The sequence below is a fragment of the Coenobita brevimanus genome, chromosome 90 (assembly GCF_032717465.1).
Source record: "Coenobita brevimanus isolate Jiangsu-jjx chromosome 90, ASM3271746v2, whole genome shotgun sequence".
Classification (NCBI taxonomy): Eukaryota; Metazoa; Arthropoda; class Malacostraca; order Decapoda; family Coenobitidae; genus Coenobita; species Coenobita brevimanus.
Window position 1 is genome coordinate 28,953,562 of NC_137043.1, and position 21,645 is coordinate 28,975,206.

Consider the following 21,645-nt stretch of genomic DNA (forward strand, 5'->3'; position numbering starts at 1 on the left):
TCAGTGATTCAGTTTAGGTTGGTGGTTAACTTGACAGTAGTTTATATGTTGCAAATCTTTATAGCTTATTGCTGGTCTGTCTGGCTGAGCAGATCCATCAACCACAGGTAAGCAACTGCTTCTGTGGGGCTGTCATATGGATACATTACAGTACATACACTGCCAGGCACAAGAACCCCCTTGTGGTAGAGAAACACCTCACCATGGTCAAACCAAGGTCCTCTCCCGTGGTGAGATGCAGGGAAATATGAGAAGGTTTGGCTACCAGGTGGATGCCACAGTTGCTTTGCTGTGCCCAACGCAAGTTGCAATTAAAATAATCTAGCAGTAATGTGGATAATATAGATATATCATCCCTTATGATTTAAAAATTAAATTTATATATTAAATAAACCTAGAAATAACATCATGTAATTTCCTGGTGGTGCATAAAGCTGGTATTGTAAAATAGCTAAGGTGCACCCTAAAGTTTAAAGATTAAAAAATCTGCAAAGAATAGAAATTTGTCTGTCAATAGCCAGACACTATAATCCTGTAAGGGATGGTCATTTGTCTTTGAACTGTTTTACGGGGAGGGTCGCTTACCCCTCCGTCAGGGTGGTCGTTTGTCTTCGAGTTGTTTTAAGGGGATGGGCGCTAACCCACTGCCAACCCACTTGTTGTGACATAGGGAACATGTATGGGTTGGTTATATGGTTTACCACCCAGCGTTGTACATGGTTTCCTGGCATACAGGAAACCATTAAGCTTGTCATTCAGAGTAAAGCCACTTGAAAAGGAAAGAAGAGTAATAAAAAGTGACATGAAAGATGGGAGAAATAGGAAGAGATGAGGTCAGACACATTAAAGGAATGATAAAAGTGAAGGAAGACATGGGCAGCACTCTGAGTGGATAATGGCAGCCACCACCTACCACAACAGAAATCAGGCTTGTATATAATACATGAGGACCTAAACTTACACCTTTAAAATTAAATACAGCATATTTATAGTACACTGTACAAATGTTGATGTCTCGGTAAGGAGTTTAAAGACATTTCCCATCGTAAATGTAGTTTCCTCCCATTGCAATGCCTCCTGGATGATGTTCCACTTACTGTTCTTCTGGTCAAGGCCTCACACCTACATCAGGGATTAGGATATAGTCCCACCCATGGAGGTGACATGCCTCTGCTGCTTCCAGAGTAACTCTAATGATGACGATGAGATGGGCTTTTCAGACAACAAGGTTAATGTTGCTGATGATGAGTTGAATGTGTGGGTAGGTGTGAAATGATCTGTTGAGATTGATGGGTTAAGATGACCTGTTGGGACAGGCATGCATGGTGGCAGGTTCACTAGGTCCTCATCACTGCTCGTGCACCAAAACCACACTGCAGACACCATGGGAAGGGCCCTATTTAACTACGTAATCATGAATTATGGCATCCTGGAGTTATTCCACTCAAAAGGTGCAACAGAATTCAGTGGAGAGAGGAGATATATGTAGTTGGCAAAGAATTCTGCAGGATTTAAAGTTTACTCACTTCTTCCCCACACTTACATGAAGATAACCCCATTTTTAAGTTCCTGTGACAGCTTTCCCAGAGGGATGCCTGCTGCTCTGACAGTAACACAGTAATTGTGTACCAAGGCATGCCCTACTAGACCAACTACTGGGTGGGCTTTATCTGTAATTTCCTGTTACTGAATGTGAAACCTGTACTGTGTGTTAGAGACTTAATTGTGCAACTGCTTGCTTGCAGTTAGACTTGACTAGGATGGTAATTAGCCAGTCATCAATATAAACTAGCATATCATCCCTGCTGACTGGGTTTTGCTAAGGTGTACTTGATCAGCATTCAGAGTAGACAGGTAATCCTACATGCTCAGAAAGTCAGATACCTCTACTGTACCAGCAATACTTTGAGGCCACTTGAATATGGCAATACACATCCCAGGGGTTGAAAGTAGCTAGCCACCAATTACAAAGATGAGGTCTAACAGTGGCTGCTGTCTCCATCCTGAATTGATAAGCTTTGATGAATCTCTTAAGGCAACTCAAGTCTAAGATAAGCTGCCACTTGTTCCAATCCCTCTTCTGGACTGTGAATAGGTGGGACACAAAAAGTAGAATGGAGGAAGATGCTGCCAGAAACCACTTAGTATTGAGAGCCCCATTCATGTGAATGAGGCTGGCACATGCAAGCATATACAAAGCCTTACAAAACAAAACTAAACAAGGTTTACACACTTTTTCATTCCATTATCACTTAAAATATTTCCTTTGTCACATTTCACCCATCTTGTATGTCACTCAAGCACCCCAGTTATCCCTCTGAGCACACTCCAAACTACCTGTCTACCTGGTTCACATTTTTATTTGTATTTATTTATATTACTGTATTTTATTATTTTACTTACTTATTTTTTTTTACCCAAAGAAAAATGGCTGTTCAGATAGCACAACCTTCTTTCACTATATATATGTTTTTTCTTTTATGTGTTAGATGCTTCTCACCATTACATGTCATCACTTTAGCACTAATCCCAACCACACTAAACAGTACACCCATCACAAACATCAACACCGCTGTGCACACTTTCAATACAGTCATACAAAACGCAGACAAAAGACACATCCCTAGAGGCAACAGAAAGAGAGACAACCCCAACTTCACACCAGAAATTCAAGGCCTCATAAGACAACGGGACACACTGCGACACTCCCCAACACCCCATACACAACACACCATACAACAAATACAAGACCTCAACACTCAGATAAACAGTAATATATCAGGACAGCAAACACTAAACTGGAAAAATTACCTCCAAACACTTGACCACAGAACAAACATCAGCAAACTCGACAAAACACTAAACAGCATCACACTTTCCAACAGCAACACCACACAATCACATGCTGCCATCACAACAACAGACACCATACCCTCAAACAAACAACAAGCAAACACTCTCATCAATCACTTTTCACAAGTCAGCCATCTAACCCCCCATCCGGAAGACCGACGTATCATCAGACGTAAGAGACAGTTCCCCACAGACCCAGACTACGCACCTTTCACTTACAACCAGACGAAGCACATCATTAACAACTTCAAGCACTCATCTGCCTGTGGACCAGACAGCATAAGCAACATTCACCTTAAACACCTAGGACCACAAGGCATACAAACACTCACCAAAATATCAAACTACAGCTACTCACACAACATAATACCCAACATCAGGAAGCATGGCAATATCATCACTATCCCTAAACCCAACAAAGACCCCACATTACCCTCCTCACATCACCCCATCACACTCCTCTGCACCCCCTGTAAAGTCACTGAACAACTGATAGTACAACTAGTCGCACCTCACATTCCCCTAGCCCAGTCACAACATGGCTTTAGGCCACTACACTCCACAAACACCCTTCTTACAGACCTTACACAGAGTTTTCAATGGCATGAATTCAGCTAGGCCACCACACAGAACACTCCTAGTCACACTAAACATTAGCAAAGCTTTTGATGCCATCCCCCGCCACAATCTCACAAGCAAAATACTCAACACAAACATGCACAATAACACAAAAAGATGGCTGGCAAACTACTTAGCAGGGCAGATGTTCACACGTAACATTTGCCGGTCAGTCTTCTAACATCAGAAACTTCACAAACGGCATCCCCCAAGGATCTGTTTTGTCCCCTACACTCTTTAATCAATACATGCACAACGTACCCACACCCCACACACCACAGATACATATAGCTTCCTATGCAGATGATATAACACTTACATGTACACACCAAAATGCAAACACAGCTGCACACATCATTCAACCTTACCTCAACACACTACACGAATGGTTCACCACAAACAGGCTCAAAATAGCCCCAGCCAAATCTACAGTGACTCTTCTCACAAATTGGACAGCAGAACACAGTCACATCCCACACCTCACCATAAACAACACTCCCCTACCCCCCCCCCCAAATCCTTGGTGTAACATACAATACATCAGTGTCATTTAAACAAATCGCAAATATTAAAAATAAAATAACACCAAGACTCAGTGTTTTGAGGTCACTTGCCCATACAACATTTGGACACAACAAAGAAACCACCACCACAGTATACAAACAATACATACATTCAGTGATGAATTATGCAAGCCCTGCCTGGGCTTCTAACCTGACCAAAACACACTACAACACTCTACAGACCATACAGAACAAGGCCCTAAAAATAATCACAGGCTGCACAGCTACTGCACCCACAGACCACATACATCAAGAAACCAAAGTCCTCAAAGTCAAGGATCACCTAGACATGAGAGGCACCCAGTTTCTTGCTGCAGCCTCCACAAACCCACAACATCCACTACAGTACATGGGAGCACATCCACCCTAACCAAGGAACATAAAAACAACACCCAGCACACAATACCATACACAAATACTGTCATCTCTTCCCCCTTGCCCACCTCAGACCAGCTTCCAGAAGCATATCCACACTCAGATTACTCGCCGCTCCATTCAGCCACTTAAAGACAACACACAGCTGCATACATGGCCTCCTGACATCCACCCTTCTGAATCCTATCTTCCTCGTGAGGACAGGGTCCACCTGGCCAGGATGAGATGTGGGCACCATCCAGCCCTCTAAGCTACCAGAAGAGGCTGGATGACTCCATCGCTGATGCCTGTCCAGGATGCAACACAGCACCCCATACTATTAAGCACATTATGGAAGACTGCATTGCACACAATCACCTATGCCAACAACACAACATACACTTTTTGAGAGCTGCGTGGGAAAGCCCGGTCTCGGCCATGGCCTTCCTAAGGTACTCAGGGCTGTTCGGCCAGACTGCCTAGGGAACAACTACTACTACTATTACTACCATACTAATTACACAATAGGGCTCTCATACAGGGCTAATATACAGTAAACTCTAAATTATCCTTCGTTGCAATATCTGGCCCAACTCAATATCCAACACTGCTGGCTTGGCTCTATCAACCCTTAAACTGCGGGCTTGTTTTCCTTTGACTTGCGTGTCCCGCTGGCATATTTGCGCTCCGACAAACTCTCTAAAAATACAGCATTTGCAAAAAATCAGTTATTAGTCCTAGAATATTAAAATTACATATGCATATGGCACATACCTTCAGCTTTCTCCTGGGATGTTTGTTGAGCCTTCGTCGAGTACCGTAGGACTTGTGGAGACTTCTGAAGTTGGGTAACGAAGTCTCCACTTTACACTTCCCGACAACCCGTAATATGATTACCACAGCCTGATATTATCACTAGAAACACTATCCTATGATTCTCAAATAGTTTGGGGGGGGGGGGAAATGAAAATTACGAGCGCATATGACCTTCCCACTTCCGATTGTTCGCCGCTGGTGTTCTGTCATTTATTATTCATTAACCAGTCACGTCCCGAGGTTTTCCGCCCCTCCGACATCTCCCAGTCCCGAGCCTTTTAGGAAAAATTTTTTTTTGGCTAAAACTTCCGCTTAGGTTGAGAAACGAAGGAAAATCACAAAGAAAGGGCTTCCCGCGGTCTATAAGTGGTCCATACAGGTGAGGTCCCCCGAGCCAGGTGTCGTGTTCTGTAATGGACGTGCCAGGCGCTCACGTTTTCTATGGTATGGAATACTGGGAGAAACAACACACAACACCTCTATATTTATTGAATTTGAACTAATAAACAATAACAGTAACAATATAATGGATTTCAGACACATATATATGAAAAATAAGCATTGTACCATCGCGCGAGCATAGCGAGTTTGGTCCGAGTCGTAACATGCTATATGCTAAGTTTCTTGTATCAGTCAACCTATCATTTTTTCTACTTGTATACTTCTGTTTCAATGACATTTTACCAATTACAACTGTTTGTAAGTGTTTTCAGATGTTTTCTTTCATGATGATGACATGCAGCATAAGTCTAGCGCACATCAGCTTAATAAGCGCACTCACTATGACTCGTATTTCAACATACCATATTGTTTTATCACTTTCCTATTATTTTTCCCTTTACATAGAACCTTTCCTCCACCACTGTAAATGTTTTCAATTATTTTCATTCATTACGAGGGCATTTAGTGATATGCTAGCGCATATTCACGTAGCAACCATGATCTCAAACACTCATGTTTCATCATCTACTTTATTTATTCACTCCAATTATAATTTCCCACTTACATTACACACGTTTACACCCCTATACTGCACTGTACATACTTACTGGCATTATTTATTCAAGTGAGCGTGAGAATATCGCATGAAAATACCCTTGCAATGAATGTTTCGACCAACATAATACTCACACACTTATATACTAATTCTTCACATATATTACACACTTTACCACTTGCTGACTTTTATTTTCACTATTACGTGCCTTATTCATTCAACTGAGCGTCAGGATATCGCATCTCTATACACACGCTATGAATATTTGACTTAGAATATATTTCAGCACTTACAATAATTTGAACTTATACCCGTAAGCATTTCCAATAATAATAATTATATAATTACGGGCCGTATTTATTGCACTGAGTGACAGAATATCGCATCATAAAACCCTCGCTATGTATGTTTCCACTTACGGCATATTTATACACTTACATACAATTCTTGCACTTATGTTATACCCGTATGCACTTTATACTAATATTTGGAGACCAACATGACTGATAATTTCACTGAGTGTCTGTCTGTCACATTTACCTCATAATTTCAGCATCCTGTCGCATTTACACCATATCAGAATTGCATCAACGTGTGATATTCGCTGAAACATGGGTGAATACAGAGACCCACGTCACAGTGCACGCACTCATAGCGGATGTCCTTCCTCTGTGTCGTGAGTCTCACCTGGGAATTACTGCACACGTGACACCTGCGTTGGGGCCTAGGTCTGTTTGGCTGGGGAGGGATAGGAGTGGGGAAATGGCGGCCAGATATTCTCAGGGGAGTTTGTGCAATAGGGGCAGTGCGGGTGCGATGTTGGGGCCTTTCTACAGCATACCGTGCAAACATTTCTCTTGTGAGCTCCCTCACAAACCCTTCAAATGTTTCCTGAACTCCTGTTGTCATGGCGTGAAGGTGGTGGCAATTCAGAGCAGTGATGTCTAGCAAGTGAAAGAACAGTTTCTTATACCACTTCATCGTGGTCCTGGCACACTCTACCGTCGATATCATGGAGTCTGACTGGTCCACGAGGCGCATGTTTATATTATAGTCCATGACACACTCAGGTTTCCAAATGCAACGCCTGTTCTCGCTACGGTAATCAACTGAATCAGTACGGTGCATCAAGGGGCGGTGAACCGTTGACAATAGGCTTACCTCTCTATTGTGATTCCACACAGTTGCAAGGATGTTGTTGGCTTTGAAGAAGACAATCTCATTCCTTGCAAGTTTCCGCCCTACCTTGGCCATGTGACGCCGGTTCACCTTCACTGTTCCACAGACTCCAGTTTCATGTGTGTGAAGATAACGAGCGAGAAGAGGGCTAGTGTACCAATTGTCCAGGTAGAGGACGTGACCACGATGAAGGTAGTCTTCTATCATCGTCTTTACCACTGCTCCCGACAGTCCAATACATACTTCGATCTTCTATTATGTCTGTCTGTGCACCGGTGTACAAGACTATGTCTTGCACGTATCCAGTCCTACAGTCGCACATAACAAAGATCTTGAACCCAAAACGGTGCCTTTTGCTGGGTATATACTGCCTAAATGAAATATTGCCTCTCCACAACACGAGACTCTCGTCTATGATGAGGTCTCTATAGAGATAGAATGAGGAACAAAAGGTTTGCCTGAGGTGATCAAAGATGAACCTAATTCGCCTCATTTTATCAGTGTTGTTTGCATTTGCAGGATCATGAGCATCATAGAAATGGAGGCGACTTAGAATTTGTTGAAACCGATTACGGCTCATCACTTGACCAAATATTGGGGTAAACATAACAGGGTCCCTAGTCCAGTAAGCAGGAATTCTGTTCTTTCGTATAATACACATCAAAAGGACCAGGGCAAAAAATAAGAACATTTCTGAAAGGGAGACAGGGTAATCATAGATGAGAGAATGACTACTCCTTGTTCCCAATCTTTCACTCTCTAGGCGCTGGGTGCTTGCAAACAGGTTGGTATGGTATACAATCTGCTCCACAAATGCCTCACTAAAAAACAGGTGGAAAAAATCCAACCTGGTGGAATTACGGTGAATTCCTGGAGCAATGCAGCCAGAGCGCCCCTGCTCAGTGAAGGGGTGAATGAGGGGAGAAAAATCACTCCCATCCTCCCAATTCCACGCCACAAATCCCTCGTCCCCATCATCCCCATCACCGCCTTCGTCTGGGTGGGGAGGAGATCCTGGTTGGGGAGGTGGGGGAGAAGGAGTGCAGAGAGCTTCCCCACTGTCACTCCTCTTCCCCTTGCCTTTACCCTTTCCCTTTCCCTTACGGCCTTGAAGAACATTAGGGGGCTGTGGGGATGAAATAGGGGAATATTGGGGAGCAGAAGACGTGCTGGGGAGTGGTTCCTCCCCACCTTCCCCCTCCATGACACCACCACGTGCCTTCTCACGCACCCTAGCTCGACCACATGTTAGGGGATATTGGGGAGCATAAGACGTGCTTGGGAGTGGTTCCTCCCCACCTTCCCCCTCCCTCACAACCCCACGTGATAATGAACGCACCTGCACTCGCCCACGTGATCCACTACGCCGCCTCACACTACGTAGGGAGAGCAATGACTCACTCACGTCATTCTCACTTTCCCTAATCCTCCCTGTACTTTCCCTTTCACTCCCCACTCCCTCCACTTCACTTCCTAACTCCCCAAACAAAATGCTAGGCCCATACCTGCTCATACGACGTGGTGTGCGCTCTGGGCCACGATGAGTTATGACCTCACATCCATACCACGTGGCAGCACGTCCCACGGCTCCGTCATCGTCATCGTCCTCGAATTCTGGTTCCAAATCACGTTGGGGATAGGGATAGGATGTTGCACGTGCCTTCTTTGCCTGCTGCCCCTCTCTAGCAGCATGGTAAGTCACGTACTGCCGCTTCCTGGGAGACGGAACTTCCTCGTCACTGCTGGTGGTTTCTTCCTCCTCTGGCTGCACGTAATCCTTATCCACAACCTCGTCGTCCAGTGGGGAATCACTGTCGCCTGTAAAGGTGTCCAGGGCGGCTTGAATTTCGCTGTCTGAGAGACCTCTTTTAGCCATGTCTGAGCAGGACCGATGCTACCAGGTGAGTGGACGAGTGGCGGGTTAGCGCGGGTCGCGTGGGGTCGCCGAGTGTCCCCGCCTGGTGGCAGGTAGGGGAAGGTCATGTGAGGATATGTACCGCAAATCAAGTGCGAAATTTGAAAATTGTCGAAATTATGCATATTGCAATTGCACGACGTACCGGTACGTCGCCAGGACTGGCAAATGCAAATCGTTGCAACGTACCCATACGTCAACGGGACGGGGCGGGTTAAAAGACTCACTGTTTATATTTCTATTACTATATAACACTTATATATATCTATAGTCTTTATCCATAAGTTTCCTTCAGTAATACAGTAAAAGTCCTATTATTCGGCAGCTGATTGTTCAGTAGATCCGACATTTTGACAGTTTTGAGAAATAGTCCCATTTACGAAAATCATTGATTGTTCGGCAGATGTCCAGAATCATCTTGGCAGTTTAGGAAGTGTTATCTGTGGCTTGTAGGCCTAATGTTTCATTATACTTCTGTATGTTCACTAATTTCTATATTTTTATTCAGATTCATGTATAGTACTGTATTGATTACACTATTGCACAGTATCATACAGTACAGTAACCACCCCCACCAAATTAGCGAGGGTTACGTTCCAAGCCCCCACGCTAATTCTTGAAATTCTTCCATTCTTGACGCCTTCCTGAAAATAACACTTACCGGTAATTGAGTAGCCCATGACCCACTGACACTGTAATGCATTACCCATAAATAAATGTTGCTTGTTAAATCAGTTTCCCCGTTGTTTTTAGCTGTAAGGCTGTGACAGCTTTAGTATTTTTATTCCTCAGCATAATGGTGGAAGGGCCTGTCTTGTTTAACTGAACCTAACCTAACCGAGTTTAACTGTACCTAATAATTTAACCAAAACTAACTTAACCTAAAGTCAGAAAAATACTTAAAAATAAACTGGAGGAATATGAATTGCTAAGGTCTCTCTGATGAAAGTTAAACGTACATTTAGTGCTCATTCTTTTGTTCGTTTTTGTTTAACATGAAAGAGATAGTATTGATGCAAACAGTAATGTATCCCATTAACCCCTAAATGACCTCCGACACTGAACAACCCTTTACAGTGCCGATGTCAGTGATGTCAAGTTAGTGTGAGCTATAAAGAAAACTGAACAATTATGGGGAGGGAACGAAGGTCACTGGTATGTTTACACGACTCTAGCTACGATTCCAAGCAGTCAGGCGGTCGGTTAATCTCAGATGTTTTCACCCATTTGGTAAATACACCGTAACTTTACCAATCTCTCCGTGACTCATAGCGAATCATAGCATGGGTTTAGGAAGCTAAATAACACATTGCTAGGTGAGGCAGACGATTATCTTCATATCTCTAAGAAAAATAAATTGATTTCAGAAGAATGGAAGAATTTTACGTACTCAGAGAGGGATTTAATTTCTTCCATTTTCTTATAAGATGTGAAGATAATCGTCTGGCGCACCTAGCAATGTGTTATTTAGCTTCCTAAACCCATGCTATGATTCGCTATGATTGACTGGAGAATTGATAAAGTTACGGTGTATTTACCAAATGGGCGAAAACATCTGAGATTAACTGACCCCCTGACTGCTTAGAATCGTAGCTAGAGTCGTGTAAACATACCAGTGACCTTCGTTCCCTCCTCATAATTGTTCAGTTTTCTTTATAGCTCACACTAACTTAACATCACTGACACCGGTACTGTAAAAGGTTGTTCAGTGCCGGAGGTTATTAAGGGGTTAATGGGATATATTACAGTTTGCATCAATGCTGTCTCTTTCACATTAAACACAAAAACGAACAAAAGAATAAGCACTAAATGTACGTTTAACCTTCATCAGAAAGACCTTACCAATTCATATTCCTTCACTTTATTTTATGCAATTTTCCGACTATTTTATTTTGTGTTTGGAAAAAGTACTGTATACAGTCCTCACTCCAAACATATTTGTAATAATATAAGTAGTGATGAGTTCACCAATACAAGTGATGTACTGAGGTGGTAGGTAATATTCCGTATCATTTCGGCCATCCAGGAAGTGTTATCTGACTTGTAGGCTTACTGCGTCATTACACTTATATATGTTCACTAATTTACATATATATTTCAGATTCAGGTATAGTACTGTATTGATTGCAGTATTGTACAGTATACAGTACTCTCTCCAAACACAGCTGTAATACCATAAGTGGTGATGACAGTGTTCACCAATATATTTAAAGTACTGAATGGGTAGGTTTTTGATTATTCGGCAAATCTAATTTCTCGGCATCATCCCGGTCCCATAGATGCCGAATAATGGGACTTGTACTGTAGTAGTTTATTGTCACTGTAGGCATTCAATTTCTCTTTCAGTAAAATACGTAGCATTCACTTTCTCGTCCTGTATACTAGCGTTGAGAGTGTGTCTGTCACTTTCACCTTCACTTTCATAACTCATAGTATTCATACATGCTAGAGTGAAACTTTCACTTTCATTACTCCTAGTATATATACTCGTATTCTTATATTACTACTCATTTACATTTCTATTTACGTTCTGTATTTTATTTACATTATTTACATTTCTATTTTATTTACACTGTGTTATGCACTGTCACTTGCAGTAACTTATAAAACTATTTTCCACTGTTCACTTGTATTTACATTCATTGCTTTCACTTGCTGTTTACACAGTATTTACATTTCCACTTGCACTGTTTTACTCACCAGAAAGATCGTAGTCACTGTCTATCATTTTCATTGACAAATTACCCAGTTCATGTTCCACAGCACTCACTTATCCCTGTACCTCTTTCCACACAAGGTTTAGTAGGGGGTAGAGGTCACAGAGCCCTTTGCATGGGGCTAAAAAGCAGCGGAATTGGACAGGCGCGAATCCAACGTGCTTCCACCTTGAAAGATGACAGTAAACTGAATACACTGTGTGGTGGCCTGCCTAGGGGAAGTGCAGTGCTGCCAATCTCAGCCTGGTGACAGCTGCTAATATATGCGCTATGAAATGATTGGCAGGAAATCTAGACAATACATAATAAATTAGGTAGTTCCAGGTGAATGTAAGTATCACTTAGGCTTCTCCCTTCCCTCCTTATATATATTTTTATTATGAGAATAGATTATATGGCATATTTCAAGGGGAAATAAGCAGCGAAAATTAACAAACTAGTGCACATAAGGTGTTGTCAGGTGATAATTAGCCAATTCCAGGTGTATGGCACTATCACTTACCTTATTTCTTTTTTGTATATATTATTTGGTATAAGAATAGGGCATAGGGCTCATTTCAATGGGTGAAATCAGTGGAAAATTCCAGGGAAGATTTACTTAGCATAGAACAGCCGGGCAGGCGAGAGGAGAGGGTAATGGAGGGGAGGTAGGGAGGGGAGTCAAGAACAGGGAGAAATGGCTAAATTGTCAACAATGGATGGGAGTACAGATGAGATTAGGAGTGCTTACTAGTGTTGGACATTGGCAGTACTGATAGATGATGCAGGGCACAACTTGAAAGCTCAGGCGAATTCAAAATAACACAGAATCACAAAAGTGATGCCCCTCGGTATGATCCCTTGCTCCCAAGCGTCATGAAAGTAACGCCCCGCGGTTAAGGGGTTAAAGCAACATGTGGCAAAATTATGCAATATCCGGTGCCGAAACATGACGTAACTAGTGGTTCTAGGCAATATTCAGCATCAAGATGTATCAACAGGTTCGAAAATGGTGTTCAACAAACTCTGTATTACTGTACTGTATCATTACTTTATTGTATTTAATGCACAATTTTCATCTTTTACTCATGGAAAAGTTTGTCGGATAGAGGGTCGAGATGGATAGTAATGCAATATCCGGCTTGACACCGAATATTGAGCAGATTGAGGGTACTATGCAACATCTGGGGTTTCATGTTATTCAGCATAAGGCTTGGCTGAATTACACCGGATAACTGAATGTTTATTGTATTGGTACACTACTAGCAGGGCTGCTTTAATGATTTGTTGGTAGGTCCTGTGGAAGACCAGCGCAGTCTGTTTTCTGTTTTAAAGAAATTCCGAATTGTCAAACTGTTTCCTTTCTCAGCCAGTGATTGAATATGTGTCCTTTTGGGCAGCAGACCACTTCATAAGACACTTAACCACCATAAATTTAAAGCTTCAGACTTATTGGTTTAACCCCTTAACCACAGGGCATCACTTTTGTGATGCTTGGGAGCAAGGGATCATACCACGGGGCGTCACTTTTGTGATTCTGTGTTATTTTGAATTCGCCTGGGCTTTCAAGTGGTGGCTTGTATCATCTGTCAGTACTGCCAATGTCCAACACTAGTCAGCACTCCTAATCTCATCTGTACTCCCATCCATTGTTGACAATTTAGCCATTTCTCTCTGTTCTTGACTCCCCTCCCTACCTCCCCTCCCTACCTCCCCTCCATTACCCTCTCCTCTCGCCTGCCCGGCCGTGCTGTGCTAAGTAAATCTTCCCTGGAATTTTCCACTGATTTCATCCATTGAAATAAGCCCTATGCCCTATTCTTATACCAAATAATATATACAAAAAAGAAATAAGGTACGTGATAGTGCAATACACCTGGAATTGGCTAATTATCACCTTACAACACCTCACGTGCACTCGTTCGCTAATTTTCGCTGTTTATTTCCCCTTGAAATATGCCATATAATCTATTCTCATAATAAAAATATATATAAGAAAGGAAGGGAGAAGCCTAAGTGATATTTACATTCACCTGGAACTACCTAATTCATTATGTATTGTCTAGATTTCCTGCCAATCATTTCATAGCGTATATATTAGCAGCTGTCACCATGCTGACACTGGCAGCACTGCACTCCCCCTAGGCAGCTAGGCCACCACACTGTATTCAGTTTACTGTCGTCTTTCAAGGTGAAAGCACGTCAGATTCGCGCCTGTCCAATTCCGCCGCTTTTTAGCCCCATGCAAAGGGACCTGTGACCTCTACCCCCTACTAAACCTCGTGTGGAAAGATGTAAAGGGCTAAGTGACTGCTGTGGAATGACAACTGGCTAATTTGTCAATGAAAATGACAGACAGTGACTACAATCTTTCTTGTAAGTAAAAGAGTGCAAGTGGAAATGTAAATAATGTGTAAATACAGTAATGTGTAAACAGCAAGTGAAAGCAATGAATGTAAATATAAGTGAACAGTGGAAAATAGTTTTATAAGTTAACTGCAAGTGACAGTGCATAACACAGTGTAAATAAAATAGAAATGTAAATAATGTAAATAAAATACAGAATGTAAATAGAAATGTAAATGAGTAGTAATATAAGAATACGAGTGTATATACTAGGAGTAATGAAAGTGAAAGTTTCACTCTAGCATGTATGAATACTATGAGTTATGAAAGTGGAAGTGAAGGTGACAGATTCACTCTCAACGCTAGTAGACAGGACGAGAAAGTGAATGCTGCGTATTTTACTGAAAGAGAAATTGAGTGCCTACAGTGACAATAAACTACTATTACTGAAGGAAACTTATGGATAAAGACTGTAGATATATATAAGTGTTATACAGTAATAGAAATATAAAGTGTGAGTGTTTTTATGAATAATAAATGACAGAACACCAGTGGCGAATGAGTGCAAGTGGGAAGGTCATATGGCGCTCGTAATTTTCATTGCTTTCACAGTGTCTTTTTTTTTTTTTTTTTTTTGGAGTATGGAGTCCAAACTATTTGAGAATCATAGAATAGTGTTTCTAGTGATAATATCAGGCTGTGGTAATCATATTACGGGTTGTCGGGAAGTGTAAAGAGAAGACTTCGTTACCCAACTTCAGAGGTCTCCACAAGTCCTACGGTACTCGACGAAGGCTCAACAAATATCCCAGGAGAAAGCTGAAGGTATGTGCCATATGCATATGTAATTTTAATATTCTAGGACTAATAACTGATTTTTTGCAAACATTTTTAGAGAGTCTGTCGGAGAGCAAATATGCCCGCGAGACACGCAAGTCAAGCAAAAACAAGCCCGCGGTTTAGGGGTTAAGCAGTTAAAAGTGTATTCGTTTTGTTCGTTTCGTTTTTGAAGGCTGTAACATGCTTGCATGCGTAGGCCATGGTCACCTAATGGCGGCTCTCCATGCTGCACGATCCATGGCAGCCTTCCTGTTTAGTCCCTTAACCCTGAGGTCACACTTAATGACCTCATCCCACGTCTTTCTCAGTCAACCCCTCGCAACCCCACCCCCAGTATTAACACTTCTCACCTTCTGCACCCAGTTCTCATCCCACATCCTCTCCACATGCCCAAACCATCTCAATCTACCTCTCCTCATCACAACACCAATACACTCCAGTTCCATCCTACCTCTCAACTCTTCCATCATAAACCCAGCCCCCCCAGGCCTTGCATGCAGGGATACACTGCACATCCACCTAATCATTGTCATTTTTGTATGTTTGAGCCTGTGAATATCCTCTTCCTTTACTGCCCGGGTTTCACTACCATACAGCATCACACTTCTAACACATGCTGCATAAAAAGACCCCTTAGCATGTAGGGAGAGTCCTCTCAGTGTCAGGAGAGGCAACAGCTCCCTGAACTTTTTCCAACCACTTCTCACCCTGGCCACAGAGCTAGCTCCAGCCCCACCTCCAGCACATAACATATCTCCCAAATAACAAAACTCTTCCACACACTCAAGAGACTCACCAGCAAGTTCAGTCCTTTCGTGCCTGACAATCTCCACCTATTCTCCTCAACACACTGCGCACATAAAATCAGCATTTTCTCGCAGTGTACCTCTAATACCACTACATCTCTTATGCACCCATTTATCAGAAACACTGCACAAGATGGAATTACTTCCCATGCCCTTGTGGCAAACTCTACATGGCCACTCTCCCTCTTCTTTGACTGTACCGCCACTAACCCTAGATATCATCATTTTTGTTTTATCTGCATTTATCCTTAAGCCCTTGTGCCCCATACCATCTCTCCACTTCCTAAATCTTTCCTCCGCCTCCCTTTCATTCTCTGCAATCAACACCAAATCATCAGCATACAACATCTCTCATGGGAGTCCATTTCAGAAGTCACATGAGAGGTCTTCAAGTACCATGATGAACAACATGGGACTCAAAAGTGACCCCTGATGCACACCAAATTCACAGAAAACTCATCACTCAAATCTCCATTCACTCTTACCTGGGTGCGAGCACCCACATACATGGCTATAACCACCCTAACCAGCCACTGCTCCAACCCAAACTTTCTCATTGCCCACTTCACCACCTCTCTAGGGACTCTGTCAAAGGCTTTTTCCAAATCAACAAAAACATACCACAGATCCCCTTTCTTCCCAATATATTTTTCCTGCAGCTGTCGAACAATGAATATGGCATCAGTGGTCCCCCTGCCTGGCATAAACCCAAACTGCATCTCATCAGTATTCACTCTTTCTCTAATCATACCTTCTAGAACTCAGTCCATTACATTCATTATTTGATCTAAAAGCTTTGTACCTCTATAATTCCCTCTTTCCAGGGCATCACCCTTCCCTTTGTACACATTTACAGTTACACTCTTCAACTAATCATCTGGGACAACACACTCATATATAAGTCATATTTATCATGTCAGTGAGTAACCTCATCCCTATATCTCCTGAGTACACCGCTTCCCATCCGATCAGCGAAGTTAAGCAACGTTGGGTCTGGTTAGTACTTGGATGGGTGACCGCCTAGGAACACCAGATGCTGTTGGCATCCCTACGTGTCAAGTGGGGTTGGTGGAGGATTAGTGCCCCTCCCTGTAAAACAATTAACTCTAAGCCCTTGGCCACCCCATTTGGGATACATGGCGTCTGGCAATGGATGGATGGATGGATGGAGTAACCTCATCCCTATATCTCCTGAGGCCTTCAACATTTCGGCAGTCAAAGACACACCTGCCGCCTTCCCCACGTGCATCCTGCCTATTGCCTCACTCACAGTAGCAGCGTCAATCAAAGGCCAAGGGCCAAACACTGGATTTGCTGGCTTCATACCCTCCCTGTCCCAGTCAAACTCCTCATTCAACAACCAGCTATAATGTTCTCTCTATGCATCTTTAATATCCCCACTGTTCACCACTACCATTCCATCATCATTCTTCACACATTGCTCACCTATAATATCCCGATTATCCCTCTTCATCTGATTTGCCACCTTAAATATCATATTTTTCCTTTCCCCATGATTTAGGTTATCAAGTAAAAGTCTCTGTGACTCAAGCTTCGCACTGTATACCTCTCTTCTAGCCCTACGCTTGGCAGCCAAGTATTCCTCCATGTTACTACCTTTCTTCCATTCCCGGGAAAACCTTCTTTTTTCCTTAACTGCAGCTTCTATACCCTCATCTCACCACCAAGTTACTTTATGTCTTGGTGGGCCTCTTGTCCAACCGTATATCACATCAGTAACTCTCAAGAGATTGTTCTTGGGGGCTCTGTACTGTTCATTAATGCCTCTGTCTATGGTTCCCTGTTTAGCCACCACTCTCCTCATCTTGGTTTCCAGCATCCATATTTTCCTCCTAGGTACATAAGTCCTCTTTTTCATCACTCGTTCTTTAAGCACTACATCATTAATCAATAGTTTGTGCTGCTGCACACACTCCTCGCTTCCTACAACTTTAACATCCCTCACTAACCCCCTATCAGCCTTCTTGACCAGAAAATAATCTATTTGACTGCCATTTTCCCCAGACTCATAGGTAATTAACCAACTCTCTTCTTAAAATGTGTGTTGCACACAATCATGTTCGTTGCCGCCCCAAACTTGAGTATCCTTTCCTCTTCCGCATTTCTTATAGCATACGCACATCCCCCATGTACTCCTTTATAACCTTGAGCTGCTTCACCTACATGACCATTTAAGTCCCCTCCCAAAACCACTATCTCATCATCCGCCATACCACCTACTACACGTAGTAAGTCATCCCAAAATTAACCCTTCTCTGCCTCATCTAAACCTGCCTGTGGAGCATATGCCGATATAATTGCAGTCATCATTCCAACGAACAAAATTTTCACTACCAATATCCTATTGCTTACTCTCATAACATTCATAACACATTCCATCCATTTCTCCGCAACCAACACACCCACACCCCCATATCTGTCTCTCCCTCCCTGTCAAAACAACTTATAGTAACAGTCCTTCGCAACAATCTTTCTGGCTGATCCACCCCTGTACTGGACTTCCTGCAAACATGCCACATCCACCCACCTCCTACTGAATGCCTCAACGACTTCCCCTGCTCTTCCCCTCAAACTTCCCACTTTCCATGATCCCACTCTCATCCCCCTGGGCAATTACATGTCCTCAGGCTTGCTTTGAAGCTTATTCTTGTATTTAGTCATAGTTGGTAATAATAAAGGGGGTAGATATACCACAGGCCCCACTCACTGCACAGTCCCAGGTCCAGGCTATGGATCTGGGACCCCTAGCCCACCAGCTTACCAGTGGCTGTGGTTGTGGCCTTGGGGCACCCTGCTAGGACAGGTGCGGGGACACCCTCCAAGCGCGCCCTGGCACTGCAACTGTCCTGCCATTATACACCCACTGTTAGGGCAGCCTCCTGGGGCGCTCTTCCCAGGATTGCGCCCCTCTCTATTGGGCGGAAGCGGCAGCCTGGGAACCGCAGTGCCCTGTACCCTCTAGCGCAGATTCGAGCCCCATCTCACCCCGGACCCATGGTCTATGCCAGCGGAACCCCCGTCACACCCCCTCCCACCCCCAAAAGTCCGCCACAAGGTAGCAGGGGCAAAGTTTTCTGGTTGCATGTCCTTGCTGGCGCCAACTCCTGTAACGTAGCAGGATACGTTGTGTGAAATGTAAAGCGCATGTGGTGTAGTGCATAAGATAGTTAGAGGAAATGTTTAGAAGAGTATGCCGGTCTACTCTCCACGTTACTGTCACACTAAAAAGGTCAGCAAAGGGGGATGGTTAGATAGCTAGTGAAACAGCAGCTCCAGCTCTCCCTAACACCAGCATTTCCATTCCCCTCAGGAGTACCACCCTGTTCGGCCCATGCTACAGCCTCCTCCTACGTGAAAATATCATGGAATGACAGATGGGGACAGTTCTTGGTAACGTAATTTAAGTTCTCATAGTTAGAGGGCAAAGGAGCTAGTTCAGAACATGCACAAATCAAATGCATTAGAAAAATTCCTCCATCTTGAGTAAAGATTTTATGTGCATTTAATTTATTTCTACATCAGAGAGGGGAGGGGACTTGTCAACACTTACTCTGTTTGTCAACAGCATCAGGATCAGCACCAGCTTCAAGCAGTAGCTGAACTGTCTTTTTGTGACCTTGAAGACAGGCATTTCTCAGTGGACTGTGCCCTGGAAGGAATTGAAATTTTGGTTAACTTCAGCAGATGACACATTCAGCTTGCCAGAAATAACTTTACAAGTACTATATTTTGATAAATTGAGTACACAACTGTGCCATGACAAAATCCCTGTTTCCTCTTACTATTGCATTAAAAGAGTATAAAGTACAGTACACAGTAACTTTAACATCTTTTATCTTATTGATAATACAATCATAGTAGGTATTTTTGAAAAACACTCTACAGTATTGCAGTGGAAATATTACCATCTTTATCACTGATATTGACATGAGCACCAGCATCAATCAGAATCTTCACCACCTCTGAGTGTCCCCTTCCAGCAGCTGATAGCAAGGCAGATTGTCCTGCAAGTGAGGAAATATAGGTTATAAAATATGAGAGGGTTCATCACATGCTTGTATTATTTATGCAGTAATAGTCTGATGTTTCCACCTGGTTACTATTATAATAAATGAGAGGCTGATGGTTTGAGTGGCTACACTGGCCATATCAACCAGACAAGAGTCACTACAAGGATAGAAAACAAGGGCAAGTGCAGCAATCAGGTCAGCCCTCTCAGGACTCTTGTGACCATAAGTGGACCCAGCATATCACTTCCAGAAGGATGGGAAGTGTCCTACTTCAGCATATCCCCCTCGACTAACTGCATAGTCTCTGGTACAGAGACACCCCTCACAATTCTTGACATGCTTAGCCGAGCCAACTTCCAACATATTCCTACCCCCATGCCCTCTGCAGTACCCAAGGGTGTTCCCCTGGGGATAAGGGTAAAAGACTACTTCCCCAGCATCCCGGCTTGTTGTATAAGCCATTTTTGTTTCCACTCTTTCTCTTCTCACTGTCCTCTTGTACTCCAAAGTCCACACTGTCTTCATGATATTTTCATGTTAATTCCAACCAGTCTTTTCCACCTACTACTCCCAACGTAGACAAATTGTTTTTTAAGAGACCATAGAAGCAGCAGTGCACAATGCTTCTGGAAGTACAGTACACAGTTAACCAGCTTATAGGAGCTGTTGCAGAACTCTCACTGACATCAGTTTGACACTCACAAGCTTGGTATGATATTTCAATCACATCAAATCTCCATAATTGACCAGTAATTGAAGATTCTTCTCAGAATGATCCATCATGCACAAGAACAGATAATATATCTCCGTCAGCAACCTCAGCTGTCCCAGTGAACATCATGATCAGTACAATTCCAGCTTCAGAATCTTCACCTAGTGTTATGATTACTTCTGTACCAATTACTGTACTGTACTGTACAGCAGTGCTGTCTCCAGTAAGATCTATGCCATCTTCTTAAGGACTGTCATATGGTGAATATGGTTTGAACTGATGCATTTTAAATATATTCAGCATATTTTTAGACCACATTTCCTTACTAATCCTCAGATTGATTTTGTGTGACCATCATGAAATATTCCTTGGAGCCAGCCCTATTAAAACCCTGTTATTTGGAGCTCAGTGGCCCTCTTAAACTCTCTACCTATCTATCTAATGCCAGACACCTTTATTCCGTATGTGGTGGCCACAAACAATTCGCCTCGACGTCGCCCTGTCCCCCGCCATTTCACTGCCCTGCCTCCAACTCACACCCCCCTCTCTCATATACCTCTCCACTCCATCCCTCCATCTCATCCTCGGCCTCCCCCTCCCTCTTCCCCCCCTCCACCTCACTCCTCGTTAGTCTCTCACCCTCCATCCTCTCCACATGGCCAAACCACCTCACTGTGTTCCTCCTAACACTTCCTATCACATTCACATCCACACCACAACGCTTCTTTATATCCTCATTTGTCAGCCTGTCTCTCCATGTGACTCCATGGGCTTCTCCTAAATAACTCCTCCCTCTAGTTGTAAAGTGCCTATATGCAGTAGGATCTCACCAATTATATCTAATCGATGCCAGAAAAATGCCATTATTAACAAAAACGTTATTTGCATGACATTAAAATACTGTACATCTATAAAGGGT

General features: G+C 43.1%; 1 pseudogene; it reads left to right on the top strand.

Annotated features, from left to right (window-relative positions):
- Positions 1-16,910: 16,910 nt before the first annotated feature.
- Positions 16,911-17,028, top strand: LOC145411746 (5S ribosomal RNA; annotated as a pseudogene).
- Positions 17,029-21,645: the final 4,617 nt, after the last annotated feature.